The 27,819-nt window shown below is 42.5% G+C and overlaps 1 protein-coding gene across 2 annotated transcripts in view; it reads right to left on the bottom strand.

Annotated features, from left to right (window-relative positions):
• LOC309839093 (neuroligin-4, X-linked) overlaps nucleotides 1–27,819 on the bottom strand; it is a gene marked incomplete at both ends in the record, with an annotated part of 267,724 nt that overhangs the window by 200,179 nt on the left and 39,726 nt on the right. The gene's annotated exons all lie outside the window — the stretch shown is intronic.

The raw sequence follows: 27,819 nt of genomic DNA on the forward strand, positions 1-27,819 counted from the left end.
GTCTTCCCATATTCCACTGTTACTATAAAAATCAATAGATAGGTAGGTAGATAGATAAATAGGCAGATAGATTCCACTATTAATATCGATTATATATTCCACCATTAATATATTTAGAGAAAAGCTCACTAAAATTATTTTCATCTTAAGAAGTCCAAGAAGCTACCAGAAATAATAGAGTATAAGGGCAGCATCACACACCTGAGATGAAAAAATCAGTGAATAATTATAATGCCATATCTTTACCATCCTATTTACTTTTGCCCATGTTTTTTCTCTTATCACGGCCTCATTTTAAGAGATGTAAAAGTAGTTAATATAATTAGATTAAGGTGCATGTTCATTCCCATAAAACACCAAGTTTATGCTGCTATATGAGGGGATATAAAAATAGCAATACAATTTCCTCTTTTTTCCATCAGTGGTGGAAGTAAGATTTTAAGATTCAATCAAAGAGCATCTCTAGAAACTTTGTAAAAATACCAACATCTGATAATCTTACAACTTTAAAGTGAGTGAAATATCTAAAGCAGGGTGTTTATAATATATGGTATATTTCAGAGCAGGGGCTATCAAACAGGGATGAGTTCACCCCACGGGGGATATCTGACAATATGTGGAGACGTTATTGGTTTTCATAACTTAAGGTGGGGGTACTATGGGGATCTAGTGGTAGAAGGCAGGGACAGTGCTAAACATCCTATGATGCACAAGTAGCCCCTCCCCCCATAATAAAGAACTAGCCAGGGAAAATGTCAGTAGTGCCAAGGCTGAGAAATCTAGTATCACAGGGAGGAGGCGGAGAGAGGGAGGGAGGAAAAGGGAGGAAGGAAGGGGGGAAGGAGGGAAGGAAGGGGGGAAGGAAGGGAAGGAGGGAAGGAAGGAAGGAAGGAGGGAAGGGAAGGAAGGAAGGAAGGAGGGAAGGGAGGGAAGGAAGGAAGGAAGGAAGGGGGAAGGAGGGAAGGGAAAAAGCAGGGAAGGAAGGGAAGGAGGGAAGGAAGGAAGGAAGGAAGGAAGGAGGGAAGGGAGGGAAGGAAGGAAGGAAGAAAGGAAGGAAGGGGGAAGGAGGGAAGGGAAAAAGGAAGGAAGGAAGGAGGGAAGGGGGAAGGAGGGAAGGAAAGAAAGAAGGAGGGAAGGACAGAAGGAGGGAAGGAAGGGAAGGAAGGAAGGAAGGAGGGAGGGAGGGAGGGAGGAAGGAAGGAAGGAAGGAAGGAAAGAGGGAAGGAAGGAAGGAAGGAAAGAGGGAAGGAAGGAAGGAAAGAGGGAAGGAAGGAAGGAAAGAGGGAAGGAAGGAAGGAAGTGGGGAAGGAGGGAGGGAGGGAAGGAAGGAACAGATGGAGAGAGGATGGGGAAATGGAGGGAGAGAAGAAGAGGACAAACGAGTTGGTATTATGATAGTCTAATATGTGTAAAAAACAGATCATTTATTCCTAAAAGTAACACTGAAAACCAGAAATTTTCATCTCCATTTTACTGTGAGGACATTAATACCTTGTGAGATCAATGACTTGCCCCAAGTGTTGCCAGTTCCAAGATTCTCCTACCTCAAGACATTCTATTTACATAAAGTCAAGAATGAGAGTCAGTGACTTGACATCCTCACTGTTGTAAGACTCGTTCTTATGTCTCTTGTCTTTATGTGCCAAAACACAGAACCCTCACAAAAAGAATATACATTTTCATATACGGACAGAAAAATCTGGTTTCTAAAAATGCCCCTTCTTTACAGGATATTAAAGGAGATACTGCTAACGGTGGAATATCTGCTCCTAGAACTTAGGCATTATGCAAAATCAATACTGGATGAGTTTTATCCACACACAAAAAAATGGAATTACCCTTTTAATGCTATTTTTCTTCTCAACCTCCTATTTGAGATTAATATTCATCATTACAACATGGAGCTCTGTTCCTGCCAACTGCTTATTACCACAAAATCCCTTTTCATGAAACCTATCCTCTTATGGACCTGTATTACAGGGTAACAGACAGTCCAATTCTGTTTGAAAAAAAAAAATAAGTGGCTCATAGGGTAAGAGCTTATGAGAACTGGTTTTCACACCTGGCTAGGATAAACATCATTATTTCTCCCTCCCTCCCTTTCTTTCTTCCTTCCTCCCTCTCTTCCTTCCCTCCCTCTCTCCCTATTTCTTTCTCTTTCTTTCTTGATATGGTGAAACTTTCTGAAAAGCTTCCACTTACATCATCAGCAGATAAAAGCTTCCACTTACATCATCAGCAGAGGTTACAAGAGAACCTCCCTCTGTAGAACAACTGCACCTGGGTAAGACATGTTGTTAGTGAATTTCCAGGCTTTCTCACATAAGGGAAAGATCCAAAGTTGATCTCCCCGATATATGCTGCCCCAACAGCATGGGCTAAAGAATACTTGAGTGTCCTGAATAATGAGAAAACTGGAAAGGGGGATTTGCCATGAGAGAGCACGTCCATGGTTGCACTGACATCAGGGCATGGGAGCAGGCTCCTGAGGGTAGTCAAGTCAGTAAGATGGGAAGGGGGGGGGCCTTCTAGCAAGGTGGAGAAGCTGGATCCTCAAACAGGCTCATATCTCACCCTCGAGCTCCCATCAGAAGGACTAGCAAACCTGTTTGGGGAAAGAATCACCAATGGAGTCCTGCAAGTTCCCATACATTAAGAGCAAACAAACATGAACTCACAATCAGAGACCACTGAGCACAAGAGCACTGAGACTTTCAAAGTACCGTATATAAACTATCAACAGCTATGCAGGAAATGTTTAAGGCAATAAAGGATGGAATGTAAGAAGATAAGCAAGATGTAGGAAATTACTGGGAAAGACAAGATTTGAAAAACGACCACGTGGAAATGAAACAAGTGGAAACTACAACTGTTGAAATAAACACCAATTAATGGACTAGTCAAAGAAAAGACCAGACACAGCAGAAAAGAGAATAAATGGAAGATAAATCTGAGAAAATTTTACAAAACACAGCAGAGATATGGAAATTAACAATATGAAAGTGAAATTAGGGGACACGTGTGAAAGTGAGACTGCGTATGATATATGAAGTTCCAGAGGGAGAAAATAGAAAGAACGGAGAAGAGACATTATTTCAATGTTCCTTCAATGCCTAGGTGAGTATTCAGAAAGTTCTGGTTTTATATCTATATATGTGTATGTATACGTATACACACATATATACATATATATGTGTATTATTTTATATATATATATAAAGTACACACGTGTGCATTTAATAACTTGAATAAGTTGAACTATACTTCGCAAAGTAGATACTTCCTATTGTTCATTTATACATACACATCCCAGCACTGAAAGGGGTGACCTTAGTGTGTTTTATAGTTCACAAATAACAGAAATACCCTATTGAGAAGATAAAGCCAATAACGAAAGAATAAAATACTCTTTTTTTATGACCATCCATTTTTTCACCCTAGTCGTAAATAAACATCAAACACGTTCCAATGTTCTTACGTGAAAGTTACCAAAGTTTACAGTTCTTGTTCTAATCAATATTCTACTGACTGTGCACCATACAAAGTGATTCAAGGCACGGTCTCATCCACCGTCAGCATAACCCTCAGAGAAGGCAGGATTCTCTTCTCATTTTACAAATACCACAACTGAGACACCAACAGGTGAAACAGGTTTTTCCAGAGTCACATAACATGTAAGTTTTGCTAAAGAATATTTTATTTTTATCATCGCTCTACCTCCAAGTGTTAGAAGTGAAGTAGGGCATCTAAGGGAAGAGAGTTCAAAGTCACTGCCGAATTTCAGGCAGCTTTATCTCAAAGCTGTAGGGACCCAGTGCTGCTTCCACCAGACCTAAAATTAGAATGACCCCATATACCCAAGTTTGTGTGGGATACAGGCACTCCCCGTGTCACAGGGCTTTCAGTGTTAAAGATGGGAAAGTCCTACACAAACCACGATAAGTAAGTCGCCCTCCTGGAGATTTCCATCGTAGGCATGGAGGGGATGCTACAGGGGATGCGTTTCATCTCAAATATGCCTGATAATGGGTGAAGCAAGTATCCTGTAGGACATTTACAAAGAAGATCCCAGGGAATCGATCTCAGGATTAGATAGCTTAAGTCATTAAGTCATTTCTCTTTGTGGTCAGGGACTTGAAGACATAAATTTGGCAAGGGGTCAACAGGCAGTCTCACAGTGGAAATGGAAATCAGTACCACCTCTGTGGATACAAATTTGGCAATATCTACACAGAGTTAAAATGCCGTTCCAGGTCTAGGATTTTTCCCACAAAAATATATAAATGCTACTGGGTTCATTGTCATGGTTTGTGATAACAAGAAAAGTTAGTGAGGAGTACACTGTCACGGTTTGCAAAATTAATTTTTTAAACGTATCAAAAAGTCAATGTCCAGTAGTAAGGTGAAGGAACCTTACCAGGGACTGTGGAAGAACCCTCAGCTGTGCGTGTCTGTGTTGAAGTGTGAGGGAAGGCGCGGCTAGGGAGCGCGAAGTTCCCAAGTCAGGGTGTGTACTTCCAGGATGCAACCTGAGGTGGACCACGTGTAAAGGCATAGAGTGTTCATGAAAAAAGTTGCATCCAATTAAACAAAAAGAACAGGTAATGGCTTCAAATTTTCAGTAGAGTGTTACTTCCTAGGATATGTTTGCCCTACTAGAACATCCAAAACGGTGCAGTGTTCCACGTTTATGAGGTTTAGTTGCTACATTCTGTTAAAAAAGTAGCTAAGGCTTTAAGTGTGTGTGTGTGTGTGATTAAGGTAATGTTGACAAGTGCATAAACGTAGGCTCTGAATCCCAGGTCTGAGTACACAGTACTCAGGCTTCACACTCTCCAATGATAACGTTCTACTCTGGAGAATACACGTCGCTCTCTACTCTTGAAGCAGGTTTTTAGATGAGTGTGAGGATAACAATGCCACTGGAAAGTAACCGGTTCAGTATGCAATGTCTCAATGCAGTGCACAGATCCGTGCCTGTTAAACTCATCAGTGGCACTCCACCTTTCAAGCAATGGCCACCTTAAAGAAGACGCAGCCTTTTCACAATCCTCATTGCTTCAAGACTAAAAGAGTTGTTTTTTGGTTTTGGTTTTTAATATGAAGTGTTATTGTCTGGTTTCTGTAAAGAAGAGATTTTTACCTTTTGAGAGGATGTCACATAATTGCAATGACTATCAATAATTATTCAAAGAAATTCATGATCGTGTAGGGTTTCAGACCAATTCTACCGACGTGTGCTAAGGAATAATAACAGAATTCAATAGGTTATTGGTGCTCCATGTGTCAGAGGACAAAATACTGCCCTCTCAGCTGACAGGAGACATTTCTGGTTGTTACAACTGGGGGGTAGAGTAGGTGTGGGCAGCAGCATCTAGTAGGCAGGGGTCATGGGTGCTGCTAAGCAACGTGCAACGCTCAGGACAGCCCCCTCCAAATGTCAACAGCACCCATGTTGATAAGCCCTGCCTTTGGGAAAGAAATAGGTGGAAAAATTCCAACGGCCCCTGGCCTGGCTGCACACCTCCCCCGTGTGTAGCATCTGTATCTGGCCATGGAATCTCCAATGTCCAATGATTTGGAGTTTCAGATAGACATCTGGAAATATTCCTCACCATGAAGCTACTTATTCATTACACAAGTGAAAAAATAAAATACAACTGTCTTATATATACAAGACAACAATCATGTCTTCCAGCCCAGGAAGAAGCTAAGTTTCACAGACAAATCCAGATTGCAGGGGACATATCTAGTTGACTCCAAATGGGATGCTGCTTCTAAGAGTTCACCCTAGTGAGGGTTTGAAGAGCAGAGAGGTCAACCAGCTGCGAATCTAACACAGTCAAAGCCTGTCAAAGGGCAAGTCCTTCAATCTCCCCCACACTCTGTTTCTTTTTTTTTTGTAATATATATTTATTATTATTTTTTTGGCTGCATCAGGTCTCAGTTGTGGCACGCGGGATCTTTCGTTGTGGCACGGAGGCTCTTCTTTGCGGTGCGCGGGCTTCTCTCTAGTTGTGGCACATGGGCTTAGCTGACCCATGGCATGTGGGATCTTAGTTCCCTGACCAGGGATCGAACCGGCATCCCTTGCATTGCAAGACAGATTCTTAACCACTAGGCCACCAAGGAAGTCCCTCCCTCACACTCTTTTTTGTGTCGTCACGGTCCATTAACATGGGTACTTCCCTTCTCATCCAGCCACACTGCCTGCATATCAGAGCCAGCCTCTCCCAGGGATTAGTGGCCGAGCTGCAGTTGGAAAATGGAAACAATAATTGCATTATTTGAAATCACTGGCATCAAAAATCCACCCTGGAATGTCCCCTGAGTCAATGTCAACCTTTACCGTGTCATGCCCAGAATTCACCTTTAGAATATGCATCTTTTAAAAAAACATTAATGCCGGTAAGTTATCCGCCAGCACAAGGATTGAATGGACAATGCAATCGGCATTCTGTTTTGAAAAGGAAAGCTCATGTGTCCCGAGACTCCCCAAATGCCTCTCGTAGAAGAACGGACAGTGTAGGTCATTATGTGAGGAATTTAAGGTCAAAGATGTTAATCTGCTGAGAGCCTCTGTCTGTCTGACACCAAAATCTCCTGGATAGAAGCAAGAACATACCATACAACCACGAGAGTGTCATCTTCCCAAAAAGAAAACGTTTCAGAAATGGTTGGCTAAAACCAACCAGTTCTGACCCAGAAAAAGGAGGTTTCCGAATCAGGTTATAAATAAAATTAATCCCTGAACTCGTATGTTCTACTAGTTATGTAAATACACCTCAAGAATGCTTTCCTTATTTCCGAGAAGCTGGATTCTTATAAAGGATGGAAAGATTCTGTCTAATCACTGGGATCTGAGCTGTAAGTGCATTAACTAGACCTCGTGTGAGTCACTCACCTCACACACGGTTACCTCATCTATTAATGACGGATTCACGCTATCCACCTGCTATGAAGTGAGTAATACCATTGAAACAGTTATGTGGCAGTTGGGATATTGAAAAGTTCTATAAAAATGTGACCAAAGATGGTATAACTGAATGAATTTATAAAATGCTGATTTCAAAGACACTTGTCCTTTTAGTCTATGGAGCTGTATAATACAGGGCTACAGAAGATATAGCATAGATTTTAAGATGTATTCACTTCAAGAAAGGATAATTGTGAAAAGACAGCCTATGGACTGGGAGAAAATATTTGCAAACGATGCAGCTGACAAACAGCTCATACAACTCAACATAAAAAAAAAACAAAACCAAACAACTCAATCGAAAAATGGGCAGAAGACCTAAATAGACATTTCTCTAAAGAAGACATACAGATGGACAAGGGGCACATGAAAAGATGCTCAACATGTCTAATTATTAGAGAAATGCAAATCAAAACTACAATGAGGTATCACCTCACACCAGTCAGGATGGCCATCATCAAAAAATCTACAAACAACGAATGCTGGAGAGGGTGTGGAGAAAAGGGAACCCTCCTGCACTGTTGGTGGGAATGTAAATTGATACAACCACTATGGAGAACAGTACTGGATGTTCCTTAAAAAACTACAAATAGAGTTACCGTATGATCTAGCAATCCCACTCTTGGGCATACATCCAGAAAAGACAAAAACCCTAATTTGAAAAGATACATGCACCCCAATGTTCGCTGCAGCACTATTTACAATAGCCAAGACATGGAGGCAACCTAAATGTCCACTGACAGATGAATGGATAAAGAAGATGTGGTACATATATACAATGGAATATTAGTCAGCCATAAAAAAGAATGAAATACTGCCATGTTCAGCAACATGGATGGACCTAGAGATGATCATACTAAGTAAGTCAGACAGAGAAAGACAAATATCTTATGATATGACTTATATGTGGAATCTGAAAAATAATACAAATGAACTTATTTACAAAACAGAAACAGACTCACAGACATAGAAAAAAACCTTATGGTTACCAAAGGGGAAAGGGGGTGGGGGATGGATACATTAGGGATTTGGGATTAACAGATACACATTACTATATATTTATAAAATGGATAAACAACAAGGTCCTACTATGTAGCACAGAGAACTATATTCAATACCTTGTAATAATGTATAATGGAAAAGAATCTGAAAAAGATACATATATATACACACACATATATATAAATCACATACATACATATATAAACGAATCCCTTTGCTGTACACCTGAAACTAACATAACATTGTAAATTGACTCTACTTGAATGAAAAATGTTTCTTTTGAAATTATTGGTCTCAGTGTAGAAGGAAAGACAAAAGGCTCAAGATATCAGGGGTTAAGGATGAGCTAGGTGGAGAGACAAAGAATAATAGTCAACTAAAAGCCATGAAAAGATTATTCTACATGGTAGAAATCTGGGAAAGTATAGAAATTATTCAATATTATAAAAAAATAAAATCTATACAAACGGGGGGTACAGTGAATTTGGCCCTTTGCTATAAAAACCTAAATAAGATGTATAAGACTGGTTTCAATAAGGATTGTTAAAGTTTAAATACATGACTGTTACTTGGGGATTAATATTTCAGAAGAGACAAATTCAGTAATAATATTAGTATATTAGTTCATCCAATTTTACATCATTTTCAGATATAAAATTTAAGATGTATTATTAGTTTAATTTTACTTTCAGCAGGAATATGATGACGGTTTATACATGTCTCAGAATTGCAGTCTTATTGTGTGGATACATTTTGACATAGCAATAGATTTAACAAAAATGGGCAAGATTTCTACATTGAAAATGACAGATTTCCTCAAAATAATTAAGAAGATTCAAATAAACACAGCGCTAAAGCATGTTAATGAATTGGAAGGCTCAACAGTCTTAAAAGTTGTCAAATTATTTAGAGCCATCACCATTTTAATTAAAAATCCCCAAATCCCATTTCTTTGTTAAAAATAATATACATTCTTTAAACCTATATGGTCTTACACAATTTTTGCTAAACTTATTTCCGATATTTTATCCTTTCGGTTGCGATGATTAATAGTTTATTGTAAATTTCATTTTCCAATGGTTTTTTGTTGAACACAGAAATCAAAATGTGTGTGCCTCTTTCGTCCTGAGATCTTGCTAAAATCACTTAGTGTGTCAGCTGTTTGTAAATGCCTCAGGAGTCTCTCTATAAACCAACACGTCATCTGCACGTAAAGCTGACTGCACTTATGTAATTCCCAACTGCATACAGGTAATTCTTTTTTTTTCTTTAACCTTACTGCCCTGGTGAAGTCCTCTGATTCACTGTCAGAGAGCAGTGGGGAGAGTGGACATCCCTGCCCTGTTCCAGATCTTAAGAGGAGAACAATGAATAGCCTATAATTATGTTTTTGTTGGTTATTCTCTTGAAAATGCTTAACGTTCCAAAACGCAAGCCACGGGACAAATCAAATCTCACAAGCAAGTCTTAATGGTGTTGCTGTGATTGTCAACAATTGGGATTCTGGAGATTCCACCGCCCTCATCCCAACCAGCTAGCCTCTCTATGTTGACCCTAGAGCAAAAAATTAAGGAACCCCCAAAATGAGAGACGTGGTTTAACAAGATGGGGGAAGAGGTAGTGAGAAGCTAAAAATGAAGAGAAACACAGTCAGCTCTGAGCTTTTGCCACAGATATGTCCCACGACCTTCACGTACTCTAAGAGGATGACTTTATCACGGATACTCTCAATTTGAAAAAAAGTCCACGTCACGCGTCAGTTCAGAGAGGCACTCACACACGACAGCTTAGCAATCACATACAAGTCTAATCAGTTCAACCTCAGGCTTCAAAAAAATGACAGAAGTCCTCAAATCAGAACTCTTAGCAAGATGCCACCTGAAGAATTAACATCTAGCATTTCAAACACGTGACTGACAGGTTTGACTGTTTGCCATCTGCCTTTGGAATGGAAAAAAAGAAAAAGGAAACACTTCCACAGTGAGGACTCAATCACTCTGACCTAAAAATGTGAAGAAAAGAAACCAGTGGAAAGCTAGAAAAGCACCAGGTATGAGGATGAAAGTACATGCATTTGAGATTCATGAATCCGGCCCAGCAAAGGTCTTCTGAGAATACCAACTCCCTGACACAGGCAGCATTTTCTAGCTGCCTCTATATCCCCAAGGCTTTTCATTGGGTTAGATGGTAGTAGACACACAACAAAAAATGTTGATCCAAAGATTGAATATTACAGGAAAGAGGACAGGAGTTCAAAGCATCATGTCTGTGCTCTCCACTATTAATGGCAGGCAAAATTCAAACATCTGACCCCTCCCTGCTTTTCTACTTTCCCCTCTTGCCCAGCTCCACCTTTGCCCTTGTACCACACCTGTACTCTCAGATCCTGGATTATGCCAGCCCCTCTCTGACCCCGGGGTCTTTGTACATGCCAGTCTGTCTGCCACCAAGACCTTCCTACCCTAATGACCCACCGCGACCCTTTGGCCTCCCTCTTTTTCTCATTATCAACGCATGCCCTGTTGACCAGACCCCTGAAATGAGCCCCACCAGCACCAAATACTTTTTAAAGTTTGTAATTATCCTTGTGGGTAATTAGTTGATTATTTTTCCTCCAAAACTAGAGTAGAGTTTCTTAGCCTCCCTTGGCGCTATGGACCTTTGCAGTCAGATAGTTGTCACTTTTAAAAAAAAGTTTATTGAAGTACAGTTGATTTACAATGTTGTGTTAATTTCTGCTGTAGAGCAGAGATTCCACTGTACATAAATATATATTCTTTTTTTATATTCTTTTCCATGATGCTTTATCATAGGATATTGACTATAATTCCCAGGGCTCTACAGTAGGACCCCGTTTATCCATCCTGTACATACTAGTTTGCATCTGCTAACCCCTAACTCCCAATCCTTCCCTCCCCCACTGCCATCCCCCTTGGCAACCACCAGTCTGTTCTCTATGTCTGTGAGTCTTTCTTTTTTGGTAGATAAGTTCATTTGTGTCATATTTTAGACTCCACATATAAGTGATATCCTATGGCGTTTGTCTTTCTCTGTCTGACTTCCTTCACTCAGTATGATCATCTCTATATCCATCCATGTTGCTGCAAATGGCATTATTTCATTCTTTTTTTATGCCTGAGTAGTATTCCACTGTATATATATACCACACCTTCTTTATGGGTTGGATCATTCTTTCCTGTGGGAACTGTCTGGTAGCTTGAAGGATGTGAAGAGGCATCTTTGGCTTCTACCCACTAGACACCAGTAGTGAACTAGATGGCAATGCAAACTGTCTCAAGACATTGCCAAGCCTCCCCTGGGGGCAAAATCACCCCTGGTAATCTAACGTACAAGCTACATTAAATTAGAAACTATGTCTGTTTTGTTCAACGTTCTATTCTCAGAGTGTAGCGCCACAGGGAACACAGGAGGCGCTCATGACATTTTGGTGGGCAAAGGAATCAATCAGAAGTGACCGTGGGTTAATTTCAGATCTGGTTATAGCTGGTGGAATATTCTGGGACAGACAACTCACAGAAGCAAGTTTTATCAATTTCTACCAAGGTCTGCGCACTGAGTGGCTCTGAAGAATATACAAAAACGCACAAAAGCCTGGCTCGTCTCCTCCCATAACTTCTGCGGTTGCCACAATGATTCTGTTCTTCCTTCCGCTCTACCTGGTTCCTGATCACTCTCCCTGATGGCAGAACACCTCTGCTCATTCCCTCGAGTACTCCATGCCATGAATCCATCACCAGGCATCCGCCTTTCAAAGGAGATGGGGATAAGAAGTCCCCTGCCCACTGTGACATCATGCAGAACGACTGACATCATCATGTCTTGTGCAAAGCAAGTGCTCAATCAGTATGTGTAGCCCTGGATTGAACTGAATAAATCAGCAGTACTTAGACTTCCACACGAAGGAAGTAAAGGATGCTGGAAAAATGATCAGGGGACCGTGGGATGCAGTCGATATGAAGGGAAGAGAGTTGTCTCTGCTTACTTGTTGGGAACAAATTCCTGCTTCATCAGACTCTCTGAGCTTTGTTTTTGTCACCTTTGAAGTCAGGTGAAGGCCTTCCACACCTCGTTCACTGTGTGCTGGGCAAAATGGCTCGTGCTTTGGTTTTATGAAAACAAAGTCAGGATCTTCAAGTAATCGGCTGTAATCATCTGGAAGGATGGAGTGCTAAAAAATACAGCATAATGTACAGATGCACATAAAAGTCAATGGGAGTTCAGTGGAGGGAGACCTATGTCTACCCAGGAGCAGCTGGCAAAGGCATCTTACAGAGGAGTTATCTGCCATCAGTCTTTTGTTTTTTTTTTTTTAATTTGCGTTCTTTGTCTTTTTTGTATCGTTGACTAGTAAGAGTGCTTTATTTATTTAAAATTTATTTATTTTTTGGCTGCGTTGGGTCTTTGTTCCTGGGTGCAGGCTTTCTCTAGTTGCGGCGAGTGGGGGCTACTCTCCATTGCTGTGCATGAGTTTCTCATTGCAGTGCCTTCTCTTGTTGCAGAGCACGGGCTCCAGGTGCGCAGGCTTCAGCAGTTGTGGCACGCGGGCTCAGCAGTTGTGGCTCGCGGGCTCTAGAGCGCAGCCTCAGTAGTTGTGGCACACTGGCTTAGTTGCTCCGCGGCATGTGGGATCTTCCCGGACCAGGGCTCGAACCCGTGTCTCCTGCCTTGGCAGGCGGATTCTTAACCACTGCGCCACCAGGGAAGTCCTGCCATCAGTCTTAACGTGTGGGAACGAGATACTGGAAAGCAGGGAGGGGAATCAAGGTAGAGGAACATCAGCCAGACCACAGCGATGACAATATCCTGATTCATTTATCCATCCGTGCGCTCCACACGTATTCATTAAGCAATTCATATGGACGAGGAACCACAAATACGGTACTGAAGAAGGAAACAAAACCCTATCGCCTTGGAGTGTAGCTTCTGGGGAGGACTGGCAGAGAGGACACACACATACAGGAAAGTGCTCGCTCTCAGGAAAGATGAACGCCTTCCTCCTGGTCCTACTCCACATCATCCCCATGACTGACATGTTTACACCTGACACAGACTAGAGACTGAGTGTATTTCAGAAGACAAGGGACTTGTCCCTACAAGGGACTTGTAGGCAAATTGTGTCAACCAGCGGGGGCATTTGAAAGGAAGAGGGGTAGACAGCTAAGTGAGAAAAAAAGAAAAAGAAAAGCAAAGATCAGCAGAGCTTTTAAAAGGGAAGGCTGATGTGGCTGACACAGGGCCCTCACGTGACGTGTGCCACGGTAATTTTATTTTCACATCAAATATTCGGGGATGGATAGATAGATAGATAGATATGACAGAGATGATGGATGGATGCATGGATAGATACAAAGATAGATGACAGACAGATACATAGATAGATACCTAGATAGACAGATACATAGATAGATGGATAGATACAAAGATAGATAGACATGATGGATAGATGGATAGATAGATAGATAGAGATGATGAATGGATGGATGGATAGATAGATACAAAGAGAGTAGATAGACAGATACATAGATAGATACCTAGATAGATACATAGATAGATGGATAGATAGAAAGATAGACAGACATGATGGATAGATGATAGATAGACAGAGATGATGGATGGATGGATGGGTGGATAGATACATAGACAGATGATAGAAAGATACATAGATACATAGATAGATACATAGATAGATGGATAGATGGATAGATACAAAGATAGATAGACATGATGGATAGATGATAGATAGATAGAGATGACAGAGATGATGGATGGATTGATAGATACACACAGACGTATGTATGCCTGTGTTTGCAGATGAGATCATATATACGCAAATATAGAATCCTGTATATACACATGTATACATATAGCATATATGTAAACATACATATATACATGCATATATGCATATACAGGATCATATATACGTGTGTGTATATAGTGTTACTAGGTTACTTAACAAAGCCCTGTAACTCCTGTGCTCATCTAAATTTACAGTACATGTATAAAGACTCATTCACATGCAGAAAGGCTACTTATGAGACAGACAGGGCCAAGATATTCAACCAATTCTGTAAGTAAATACTTTGATCATCAGCAAGTCCCTCAGCTGACATCACGTAAGGGTCTGACTTGCTGTCTGAGGAAGCTGCGGACTTTCTGTTTGGGGAAATTATTAAGGTTTGAAAAGACAAGAGAGCACTTCCCGGAAGTATGCTAGGCTCAGCTCCAGGGGGTACGAGTCGGGTGTTCCGAGGTCCCTTCCTTTGGAGGCTTTCTGATACTAAACCCCAGGGAGTAGCTATTCATTGAGGCGAATGTTAAGGTTTACTTACTTTGGTGACACACATAAAATACTTATCGACACAAAACAAAGGAAAACAAAATGACATCGCGAAGCTCACGGGGTCGCCCGCTCTACGAGGTCGGGTGATTTGCCCGCTGTCTCCCTCTCTCCCTGGAGGACGCCGTGGACTCTAATGGATCCTTCCCTCCAGTTCCTGAGAGTTGGTACAGATTCCAACTTTCCCTCACCCTTCTTTGAGGCTGAAAATCCAGCTTAGGGTAACTGGTAACCAAGATAAACGCTTCCCCCAAAAGGGTCAGGACGCTGAGGCGAAAATAAAAGTGGTTACACGTCATTCCGGATGGTCTGAGACTCAGGAAGCAGGGAGAGTTCACGAGCCCAATGTCACTGCCTGCAACGTCTGCCCAGCTGTCTTACAGCAGACAGAACCATCCGTGCCAGGTCTAACACTGCACTGATGCAGAATGAGAGCACCGTCACCAGGATGGACAGGTGGTCCGCCATCGGGACATAGGGCTTTCCTGCAGGATACAGTTGCAGGAGGCCACCTGCTAAGTGCTTCTTCTCACTACAGCTCAACACCTGTGAAACTGGATTTCAAGACGTGAATGCTTCAGGGTGGGGGAGGGAAGGACTGGGAGTTTGAGGTTAGTAGGTGCAAACTAGTATATAGAGAACAAATACACCACAAGGTCCTACTGTAGAGCACAGGGAATGCTATTCGATATCCTGGGATAAACCATCATGGAAAAGAATATGAACAAGAATGTATATATGTGCAACTGAATCACCCTGCTGTAAAGCAGAAACTAACACAACATTGTGAATCAACTATACTTCAATAAAATAAATTTTTTTAAAAATGTGAACACTTAATACGTCACTATTTAATTTCAAAGTGTTATCGAATTTTAATTTTAAACATTAATACGTTACAGTCCAGCACTGCAGGGAAATCCACACTATCTCTGCAGGATGTGAACTGTCAGGGTGTTTCTACCCAAACCGTAAGGTTGGTATACGACACTTATTCCAGAATTGTGTGCCTATCAGTAAACAATAGTTATGGACTGTATCTGTGTAAGAGGTGTGTGTGTGTGTGTGTGTGTGTGTGTGTGTGTGTGTGTGTGTGTGTGTGTGTGTGTGTGTGTGTGTGTGTATACATTCCTACTCACTTTAAAACCTATTCAGTGTTTTTCAGATACTACATAGATCTCCACTTTAGATTCCGAAACTTGTAGCATTTATCCTAAAATTCACTTCCTCCGCAAACTATTATAATTGCACATTTATTTTCTATGTGTTCATAACCAGCTTAAATGCATTCTTGGAATCGCAAGTACCTACACATTGCTAGAAATACAGCAAAGAAACCTTATGTTTCCAAATGAGTAAAGAGAACCTACTGCGTAGCTGTGAAAGCTGTTAGCTTTCTTTGTAATGTTCCGTAAAGGCTTCGGACAGTATTACATATGGAGAAATATACTGTCCGCTACTTTCGCAGGTGGGTCATCTCTAACTACATGTGCCCCTGAGCTAGCCTGGGAGGGTTACATCTGAGCATATTCATCACGTGTCTGCTTCCTTCCTCCTCTTCTCTCTCACTTACATCCTGCAGGTGTTTCTGAGAAAAATACCCACAGGAATGCCTTCAGGACCTGGTTTTCTCCTGGGGATGTTCACACGATGAGACTAGTGTTAGGACAAGAAGAGAGAAAGAATGCACGGTTAAAGGGAGAGCGATGACAGACCATCTGGAGACACCCAGAGTTCCCATCATCCCCGGTCCTCTACCTATTTCCAGGGGGCACGCACTGTCATTGGTAGGTAGACAGTTGTGAGCCAACATGGCGGGCAAGGTATAAAAAACAACTTATACGGGGATGGAAGCGGGATCAATGACCCTCACGCACCGACCCAAACGGAACCAACAGATCTAGTGGGTGAATCAAAAAGGGTAGGCACGAAACACAACCGTTAGACATCTGTGCTGCCTGAGCTGGAGCAATAATGCACGTGAGTGGGAACAGAAATTGGATTAACAAAACCAAATCACTTTAGAGCATTTAATCAACGTTAGTTTACAAGTATCTGCAAGTGTCTACCTCCGTTTTACAGGAACTTAACTAATAGCCTCATATGTGTGAGTCTATCCATATACGGCTTAGAATATGGAATAAAATGTTTAAGCTGATGTGATTTAAGGAAGTCAAACCACAGCCAGAAACAGTGGCTTCAAAGAAGTCCTGCGTTAAGACTGTAGATTAGCGTGTTTTAAATAGACTAATGGCCTAAAGATCCTCTGTGCTCCCCCTAGTTATGCCCCCGCCCCCGCCGAAATCCCTGACATCCACTGATCTTTTTACTCTCTTCATAGTTTTGCCTTTTCAGACTGCCTTCTTTTCCTCAGTGAAGCTCACTTCTTGTGAGCAAAGAATAATATCCCACTATGTGAATGTACCACAGTTATTCATCCATTCACCTACTGAAGGACATCCTGGTTGCTTCAAAGTTTTGGCAATTACGAACAAGGCTGCTATAAGCATTGGTGGGTGGGTTTTTGTGTGGACCTAAGTTTTCAACTTATTTGGATGAAGGCGAGAGAGTGGTATGGACATAGATACACTACCAAACGTAAATAGATAGCTAGTGGGAAGCAGCCGCATAACACAGGGAGATCAGCTCGTGCTTTGTGTCCACCTAGAGGGGTGGGATAGGGAGGGTGGGAGGGAGACGCAAGAGGGAAGAGATATGGGAACATATGTATATGTATAGCTGATTCACTTTGTTATACAGCAGAAACTAACACACCGTTGTAAAGCAATTATACTCCAATAAATAATTTAAAAAACAATGACTTTCGAATCCTCTTATTTTTAGCTTATCTGTGCCGTTTCGTTTCAGACGTGCCTTTTGTAAACATCATATAACTTGGCATTTTTAAAAGCCAGTTTGTGGAGAGACAGATAATGAAGCAAATATAGCAAAATATTAATTGTAGTATCTAGGTAGTATGTATATGAGTGTATACTGTACACTTCTTTCCATTTCTCTGTATGTTTGAAAAGCTTCATGAGAAATGTTGGGGGGAAAAATGAAAAAACAAAAAAAATTGAAATAAATAAATATTGTATGTGAACAGATGTAAGTGGGTCCAACACTCCTTGGTGCTTAGACAGTATCATCTCACCTGTCTTTAAGTAAATTAAGTAAATTTACTATTAAGTAAATTATTACTTTCTTAATCAACGTGAATGGGGAAATTACCATCTTGCTCTAACTGCCGTGGAATCCCAGAACCATCCCTTGGATATCCTTCTCAACAATGAAGCGGGAGCTTAATTTACAAAGTGAACTCCCGTGAAGACTCATCCCACACCTTTCTCCACAAGGAAATGTCATTACGTTGATGGGTGCCACGTCTATTTTTAAACTTGCAAAACGTTCTATAAACACTGCCCAGACATTAGTCCTCAGAACTCAGGGAGGGAGACACATTACTTGTCACCTTTTGGAAATCAGCAAATATGACTTCTTACTGCAGCTACTGCATGATTTCCAGGCTCTGTTGCCTCTTTCTGCACATCTTATGTCCACTTGACCACTGACCACCAAGATGCTGGACCTGGTACCTCAGGTCCACCACCGGTGATCTAAAACCCTTGAGGATGAAGATGCTTTGGGGGGAAAAGGAGGGAATTTAGAAGTTTTCACTTTTTTCATGCAGAATTGCAACAGCCCTAGAGGAACCTGGAACCTCATCCCGTAATCAAATTCATTACTAATTCCACAGTAAACTATCTAAATGTCCACCACAAGTTGGAAAATAAAGACCGTTAATTGACATCTGTCAGGTCGGTTTTGCCCCAAATGAGTTATAAGATCATTTTCATGTTTTGAACGGGTTTTGATCTCAAATTGTGCACAAGGGACTCAGGAGGTATATATCTCCTGATCTCCAGGGGCCAGTCCTAAGAAAGCAGGCAAAGCAAGCACCCCAGAACATCCCATTTAGAAAAAGCGCTTTAGGTTAGGATCATCGAAGTTGGCTGAACACCTTGACAGCAGAAAGCCGTGCACGCTGCATGGGATCTGTTATGATGGATATGAATAATTAATTAGGCCACGTGAACTTTCTCCAGTCATGCTGTAAACATACACAGAGGTGGGAAGCAGCAGTGGTCAGGGGCACAGTTATCCCTGCCTCAACACTTCCTGCATCTGAGTCCCTGAACAGAACATAGGACCATTCTAAGCCTCAACTTCACCTCTGCAAAGGACAAGACACACGGAGCAGAGGACCCCAAACCACTGGTTAATCGTTCAAATAGACGGAAATGAGTGATCCCCAACTTCCCCAGGTTGTAAGTGTACCGAACACAGTAAGCCCTGGAGCAATGGTAGCTGATGTTGCTATTGTTGTTACAGTAATATTTTCATTAATCTCTGTGATTAAGTTTTAGCAGCATCCAGAAAACTAGATGTGGAATCAGAAGACCAGGGCTTAAATAAATGCTGGAATGGGTGCGAAGAAAAGGGAACCTTTGTACACTGTGGGTGGGAATGTAAACCGGTGCAGCCACTATGGAGAACAGTATGGAGGGTCCTTAAAAGTCTAAAAATAGAGCTGCCACATGATCCAGCAATCCCACTCCTTGGTATATATCCAGAGAAGATGAAAACGCTAATTCGAAAAGATACACGCGCCGCAATGTTCACAGCAGGACTCTTTACAACAGCCAAGACGTGGAAGCAACTTAAGTGTCCACTGACAGATGAATGGATAAAGAAGATGTGGTACATATATACGATGGAATATTACTCAGCCATAAAAAAGGAACGAATTAATGCCATTTGCAGCAACATGGATGGACCTAGAGATGATCATACTGAGTGAAGTAAGTCCAAAAGAGAAAGACAAATACCATGTGATATCACTTATATGTGGAATCTATAAAAAGGATACAGATGAACTTATTTACAAAACAGAAGCAGACTCACAGACATGGAAAACAAACTCACGGTCAGCAAAGATATAATTTAAGAGTATGGGATTAACAGATACACACCACTAAAACAGATAAACAATAAGGATTTATGGTATACCACAGGGAACTATATCCAATGTCTTGTAATAATCTATAATGGAATAGAACCTGAAAAAAATATAACATAACTGAATCACTATGCTATACACCTGAAACTAAAACAACATTGTAAATCAACTATACTTCAATTAAAAAAAAAAAAGAAGACCAGGGTTTTACATCCCATCACATCTCGTTTCCATGCTGCCCACTGGGAAATCGATTTCCCTAAGACCATCTCCTCCTATGTCAGCACCAACGGACTCAAAAGAGCCTTGTTTACTTGCCCTGAAAGTCAGTTCATCGGGGCCCTGATTCCTTCGAGAGACGGTGACAAGCAACGGGAACAGAAAACGCGTTTCCTGGCGTTTCTGAGGACATGCGAAACATCCAGTCTTCAAGCAGAACTTTCATTTCTCTTTAAGACAAACTGGAAATTAGAACACCTTGAAAGGAAGGAGTTTATCTAAGGCTGGGCTTGCTTGGTTCCTATTTTTGGCCATATACTCAAGTCACTCCATCAAAGTGAGGCTGTCTCTCGTTTCTGTCAAGGGATCTGCTGAAACACTGGAAGCTTTTTTGATTTTTTTTTTCGTTTTATTGGAGCACAGTCGATTAACAATGTTGCGTTAGTTTCAGGTGGACAGCAAAGTGATTCGGTGATCCACAGACGTGTATCCATTCTTTTTCTCATATAGGCTTTTTGGATCTTCTCACTGTCTAAAACACGGAGCTGCTTTGGCGACTGCCCAGGGCCAGAGGCACCGCTTCCCTAACCAGAGGCTATGGTGACAGATCAAAGAATCGCCGCTGAAAACACGTGCAGACGCCCGGAAGAAACTGAAGAATTCCTGGAAGTCACTGTGGCTCGGACGACCTAAATTCTGAAGTGTGGATTTATCGTTCACCCTCTCCTGACTCACACAGGGGCCCACGGGTCTACGGACAAGTCAGCGATGAGCCTGAACTCAACACAAAGCATCTTTACGGCGAGCTTGAATTCGACACGAAGAATCTATCAGACTTTGATACATCTGAGCCTCACTCAGCCACAGCAAGCGGTTCTGGCTTCACTGGAGAGGTGCACTGGTTACCTCCTGGCCACCCGGCTTTTTTCAGCCATTCTTGTGGTAACCGAGGCTGCCCAGGCTTCAGCCAGCTTTCTGGAGGTGCAAGTTCAGCTCGCACCTGCAAACCTGTCTCTCTCTTCACGCCCTGAGGTTTCTCTGAGGACTCCCAGGAAACCCCTGTGGAAACCTACTTCCACTGCCCAACAGGCTTGGGGGAGATCACCCCCAGTGGACTCACGAGAGAGGAAAGTTGTTGAGGAAACGGTCACTCCATTTTTCCCCTGGGAAGGTCCTTCAGGCCGCTGGGTCCCTCATTGCTACGCTTGACATGTTATTCACAATGAACTCGTACAACATTTTCCCCTAGGCTTCTGCTTTTAGGGGAACCTGGGCTAAAAACATACTCTTCAAGTCAGCATTTTCTGTATTGCCATGAAAATAAAAAATCAAGAAGGACTGGATTTCCGAAGTGACAGCCACATAGCCACGTCAAACACCCAAGTCTCATTTTGAATTGAACTTCCAGGCAAATCCAGTTTTCACTAAAATGTTAGTGTACATTCAATTCTCGTGGAACTTGCACTGAGAGTCATTGTTTCATAAAAAGATTGTTAGCGCATGCGTGCAAAATAGGATTCCACTCCTGGTTATATATCCAAAAAAAACAAAAACACTAACTCGAAAAGAAACATGCATCCCAATGTTCAGAGCAGCAGTAGTTCCAATAGCCAAGACATGGAAACAACCTAAATGTCCATTGACAGATGAATGGATAAAGAAATGTGGTACATATATACAACGGACTATTACTCAGAGCCATAAAAAGGAACGAAATAATGCCATTTGCAGCAACATGGATGGACCTAGAGATGATCATACTGAGTGAAGTAAGCCAGATGGAGAAAGACAAATACCATATGATATCACTTATCTGTGGTATCTAAAAAATACAATAAACTAGTGCATACAATGAAAAAGAAGCAGACTCACAGAGATGGAGAAAAACGAGTAGTCACCTGTGGGGAGAGGAAAGGAGGGAGGGGCCAGATAGCGGCAGGGAGAAAAAAAGAGTTATTATGGGATTATACGAAATCATGTGTGAAACCTCTGAAAACTATAAAGCACTCTAGAATTTAAAGAATCTTTAATTCAATTAAAAAGAAACAGAAAAAATAAATTAAAACAAAAGAGCAGAGGAAACATAATGCTTAGATGGAGAAATCCCTTTTCCAGACCATCCGAGGTATTGACTGCAGAATTTCGTGTGTGTGTGTTTGTTGCCTGGTACTCCCTTCCCTTCTCATCTCTCAGGTTTTGGCCAAAATTGTTCTTCCTCTAGGAAGCCCTGCAGGCCGTCTCCAAGATCAGCTCAGATGTGGCTACTAGCTGCTCCCAAGCAGATCGTTGTTTTAAAAGCAGCATGAGACCAACCTCGTTTTAAACTAGTATTTATTTATTGTCTCTCTTCCCTTCTATCAAGAACTCTAACACCCGATGCAACACACTGACAATGTTATAGACCTTCCAAAATCAAGTTAACACCTGGCTGCATACTGTACGTGTGGCCCAAAGCGCTGACTCACATAAAAGATGTGCGTCATGTAAGGGTGAAGCCAACAGAAGGAAAGCAAGAAGTACATAGAGGATGGGGTTAGACAGGACACGACCCAACTTTCGCAATGATGGGAAGTATCAACAGGTTTTCCTGTATTAGTTGTCTGGCTAATCCTAATGAACAAAAAGAAGGTAGGAAGTGATTCATCGATTCATTCTTAAGTCTCCTGATCTCTAACTTTTGGGCCCATCAATTATAAACCCAGACTCTCGATAGTGGCAAACATCAGATGTGCGTTGATGACACGGGCACTTTGGGTTTATTCTCTAAGCAGTCTGGGTGAAAAATGATGCCAAAACCGCCCCCCCCAAGCAAAAAAGAGGTAGAGTGTGCCAACGCCGTAGCTAAATCTACTGTCTATTGCTCTTTTGAAAGGAATGTTCTATTTTGTGACTGCGAACCTTTTCCGGATCCGTTGGTAACAGGTCTCCTAAAGAGACTAGCAACACCCCAAAGGGAAGGTTTCAGAACGAAGCCAGGTAAGATCCCAGCACCTGCTGATGGGTAGACGTGTCCTGGGTCTGGCCACTCAAGCAGCAGAGAAAACACTTTTCTGAAGCAGAAAAGGAAAACTCCCAGGTTCCACTCCACCACATGCAGGGCTGTGGATGTCTATACTCTCTTTGGCCAAGCCACATGGAAAGGGAAACGTGCAGCCCCAAGGAAGAGACCACGAGCCACTGGGGAATGACAGCAACATCTCTATTAGCAGACAGGTGTGTTGCTGAGATAGATGGCACTGCCAGAAGCTTCGCTTACAGGTGAAGAGCAAATCTCGGGTTAGAGGGAGCTGGAAGGATGCAGTGTGGACAACAGTTTCCAGAGTGCCCTGGCATGGAAAGGCATCCGCAGCGCTCTCCCCTGCCGGCCGAGGTCCCTCTGCCCTCACACCCCCCACGCAAGAGAATCCTGCCCACCAACAGTGAGGGCTCACAAGGAAGGATGCTGGGGACCCTCGCATGTGTACAGCTGAGCTATCAGAGCCCTGGGTGTCTGTGAGTCCCCCATAACTGGGCTCCCACCTTACTAGCAGGTACCTCCGGCAGGTTGGTACTTCCTAATGTGCTGCTCTAGCCACAGGGAACCTTCATTCCTGAAATATATTTAACTGTAGAATCCTGAAGTAGCGAAGCAGCAGTGAAAAGCATCATCTTCAAAGCCCGGGTTCTACAGAGGTAAGAAGAGTCAGAAGTAGCAGTCTCACTACGAGAAGCACATCTGGGCAAAAATGGTGGCAAGAAAGAATGAAAGAAATGCTGATCTCGGTCTTGGAGGTGCTCCTAATGTCTAGCAAAGAGAAAGAGGTTGCGTGTGCCTTTGGGAGTCATGGTTCCCAAATCTTCGAGGGTCTCCTGTTGGGTGTAATTCTGAATAAAGACGTTGCAGGGATTGGGAATGGAAGTGAAAGGGAAAGTGGGAGCGGAAATACAGGTTTCCTCCACTCTCTAAAAGTAAAGCTCGCCTATGGAACCTTCCAGAAGCCGAAACGGCCTAAAGCCAAGAAGCAAGGTCCTCAGGACACACCTTGCTCAGGGATGCACACGAGAAACCGAAGTAAAGCACAGACGTTCACAGACACAGTTCAAGGTTACGGCGGCCGGATGCTGGGATACAGAGACGCTGAGTGTGTTCCCGGGGAAAGTGCTCGGCGGCGCCCCCTGGCTGCTGGGGAGCACGCTGCCTCTTTGCGCACGCTGAATGCCATTTTTGCTTTTCGCCCTTTCTCTTCAAAAATGAAAATCCTCCTCGAATTTCTTTAGGTTAGTGAAAACAGGTTCTGGTGTAGGTCTTCCGTAAAAACATGGTGGTGTAAAGTGAACTTTCAAAAGTGGGGAGGCGGGCTGGTCCCTGTACTTATTCCACTTAACAAAGCCAAGCACCTCACGATACCCAAGAGACGGGTAAAGTCCTAAAAAGGTCGCGATGCACATCCCGGGGCCATTCCCAACTGTTATTTTGTGATTTACGAAGTGCTGTTGATTTCCTCATGCGGCTGTGTTGCAGGGAAAGAAAAAATATCTGAAAGCGCACTCAAGTCCAAGACACCCCTCACCTAATGTATGCCATTAGATCTGGAATTCATCACAGATAAAGTATCATGTGCTGGGGACCTGTAGAACTCTGACCACATCTAAACTATGACACAAATGAACTTACTGTATGAAACAGACTCAGAGACAGGGAACAGACTTGTGGTTGACAAGGGGGAGGGGGGTGGAGGACAGATGCAGTGGGAGTTTGGGGTTAGCAGATGCAAACTGTTGCAAATAGGATGGATAAGCAACAAGATCCTACCGTACAGCACAGGGTGCTATATTCAATATCCTATGATAAACCATAATGGACGAGAAAAAAATATACATATATAAAAAATTTTCGTTTCCAGATTATTTCCTAAAACCTGCTCTAGATAAATAACACAATACTGGATTATAACCCCAGTATAAAATAAATATTCATTGGGTCCACCTTTGCAAAAGTAAATGATTGAATAAATAAATGGGGGGAAACGGACACATCTCTCAGGCAGCAGAACTTCAAATGATTTAGCTCATGTGAAGATACTCTGTCCTCCAGGAGAGAGAGCATTAAGTCCCATTCCTGAAGTGTGGAGCGCACACTACCGCCTTCTTTCCAAAGAGGACAGCAGGCGAAGGGGGAAAAGTCCCTTCGTAGTAGAGAACCTGAGGAACATGACCTCAGCCAGGTGATCAAGGTCACACCATCAGTGATAAGTCGCGTTGAGGACCGTATACCCCTTTGATGCGATGTGACCAGAAGGGCAGTGCACCTCTGTGGGCTTCCTCTGCAGACCCACAGCCCCAGTCTAAGCATGAGGAAAACATCACACAAACCCTGATGGAAGGACATGGTACAGGATACCCGATCGGTCCTCCTCGAAACTGTCAAGGTCACAAAAGACAAGCAAAGGAGAGACTGTCACAGCCGAGAGCTGTCTAAGGAGCTATAAAGGCTAAATGTATTATGGGATCCTTGAACAGAACCACATAAACGATGAAAACTGAAGCAACCTGAAAAATGTGTGAACTTCACTCAGTAACACTGTATAAACACAGATTCCTTAGTTGTACCAAATGTACCTTAGTACTAGAAGATGTTAATAATAAGGGAGTCCAGGGTGGTATATGGAAACTCTGTGTGTCCACAACAACTTTGTAAATCTAAAACTAGAATTAAAAGTTTAGTTTAAAAACAATTTTTGACAATATTTTCTCAGGAGTGTAATTCTTTCATAATTTGTTTTCTCAGGAAAGTAATTCACATACCTAAAAACTGAAAAGAAATATATTTCAATTTTATATTTCAATTTATATATAACATTTCTTTAAATTTTAAACTTGAATATTTTAGTAGAAAAGAAGAATCTAAAAATAGAAAGTAGTGGAAAAAAGTATTTATAAAGGAAATCGGCAGTTCAGGTTTTTAAACTTACTAAGTATTACAGGAAAAAAAACCTAGAGGAATTTACAACTTTGCAATAAATCCCAAATTCTGAAAGAATAAAAAAGACCCACATTTATAGCATCTAGCATCATCAGGGTCCTTTTGAACACCCTGGCTCTGACCAGGTCACTAAGGGTTACTTAATTCAGGTTGGGACATGCTTGGTTCTCAAAAAATACCTATGATACGATTTACAGATAGACTTGAAGACTCCCCTCAGATCTGAGCTATTGCAGATTTTCACAGAATTAGAGCTGCTTCTCTTAAACCTATGAATGTTTAGGTGGTCAGCACTTTCATATTCCCTCGGTTGCTTCTCCCGTTTCACAATCTAAAGCTTCAGAGACTTTATTTTGTTTTGTTTTTGTTTTTTCGGTACGCGGGCCTCTCACTGTTGTGGCCTCTCCCGTCGCGGAGCACAGGCTCCGGACGCGCAGGCTCAGCGGCCATGGCTCACGGGCCCAGCCGCTCCGCGGCATGTGGGATCCTCCCGGACCGGGGCACGAACCCGTGTCCCCTGCATCGGCAGGCGGACTCTCAACCACTGCGCCACCAGGGAAGCCCAAGCTTCAGAGACTTTAAACTGCTTTTGACAAGAAGCCTGTAGTCTCAGCAGGATATGCGTCGCTTTTGTTTATTTATTGAATATATATTTACTGATGGAATTAATTATTGAGACAAATCCCAACGCTCAGCTCTTGTTTATAACCTGAGGCAAAAGCATCCTGTTGACCCGTTCCCATCTGGGTCATTACCAGATGCTGCTGACTGAAGTTAAGCCACATCCTCCCACGTTCCCTGACATACGCCATCGGTGTTACAACCACGTTAAACCTCTAATGTAATGGAAAGCTCTTAACAAGAGCTAGCCTCTGTAAAATCTCTTCCTATCCGAGTTGGCAATCTCGCAAGCTCTCTCTCTCACACACACACACACACACACACACACACACACACACACACTCCAAAATGTGATGACCTGAACTACTGAAGTTGAATTCTTGTGTTCATTATTGACTTTTCTGCCTTGTTACTGTAGCATCGGGGAAACTAAATATCAAACCACAGAATATTTTCCTTCATACGTACAATTACTAAAATGAAGACACTTGGTACGGTTGTCAGTGCTGACTGCAGATGGACAACGTGTTGGTGAATCTGTGAATTACTTTATCCTACAGGAAGTTCAGTAAACACCCTGCCCACGTTCTAAATGTCTGCCTTCTCAGAAAGCATCACCTTCATCTTGCAAACCACACAAACCCTGCTGACAAACGGCTACACAACATGTTCTCTCCTTCATTCCATCCAGAAAAACAATCCCTAACAGAAATACACACCAGTCACCATGTCTACAACTGCTGCCATCTACAACCTAGCTGTGAAGATCAACCCATTTTCTAAAGTGGGTCTTCATCTCTAAGTGGCTTCCGGGAAGAAAAAAAAAATTGAGGGATAAGGACCCTGTGATGAAAGAGTGTGCTCTATTATGAGCGAGCGGCGGAGAGGACCGTTTAATAATTCAGCAACAGGTACTCCAGGACACGCTCATTACTAGGAGTGGAGGTGGGGCTGGGAGCAAAAGGGATGAATTTCACATGATTGCAGCAGTACAAAGGAGAACAAAATCATCCCACGCCGGGTCTTGAAAACAGAGGCTGTGGCATGTGTCCTTTTCTTTTGATAAAAAGCTGGAAAGGGAATCTGCGTTCAGTGCGTGCATTTCTCTAACACAGCTTATGGAACGCCTGTGCTATTTCAGGTGAAGCTGGGCGAAAACACGCCTATGTTTTCAGGGGCTTTGAGTCTCCTTGGACAAAAAGACAGGTCAACCCAAGACCTAGCATCCCAGTGATCGAGTGGGAGCTGGAACAGTGAATACTAGAAAGAAGCATTCAAGAATAGGGACGTGCAGAGACCCAAAAAGAGCACAGAGATGGATGGCCCCGTAGCGAGAGAAATGCCTGGAGAAGTGGGGAGGCTAGGAGGCCAAGGAAGGCATTTTGGAATTCGTCAGAACGTTTCCAGGCAACACTCAGAATCGCCCCGGCATCAGGCACGTCTGACCACGCGGCCTCCCCGCCCCAAGGCATGCCACCTGCGTGAGATGTCCAGTGGCTTCCTGTAAGCTGTTAGGATGCAGAACAGGGTCTACAGTAGGGTGGTCCCACCATCCCGTACAGTTTTACCTTGTCTGTTTGCTCGTTGAGTTAGGGTTATTCTTACACAAGTAATAAAGAAGTTGATAAACACTATGAAAGAACAGAAGTTGGATTCAC

Source organism: Grampus griseus (genome assembly GCF_964374135.1).
Source record: "Grampus griseus genome assembly, chromosome: X".
NCBI classification, from domain to species: domain Eukaryota; kingdom Metazoa; phylum Chordata; class Mammalia; order Artiodactyla; family Delphinidae; genus Grampus; species Grampus griseus.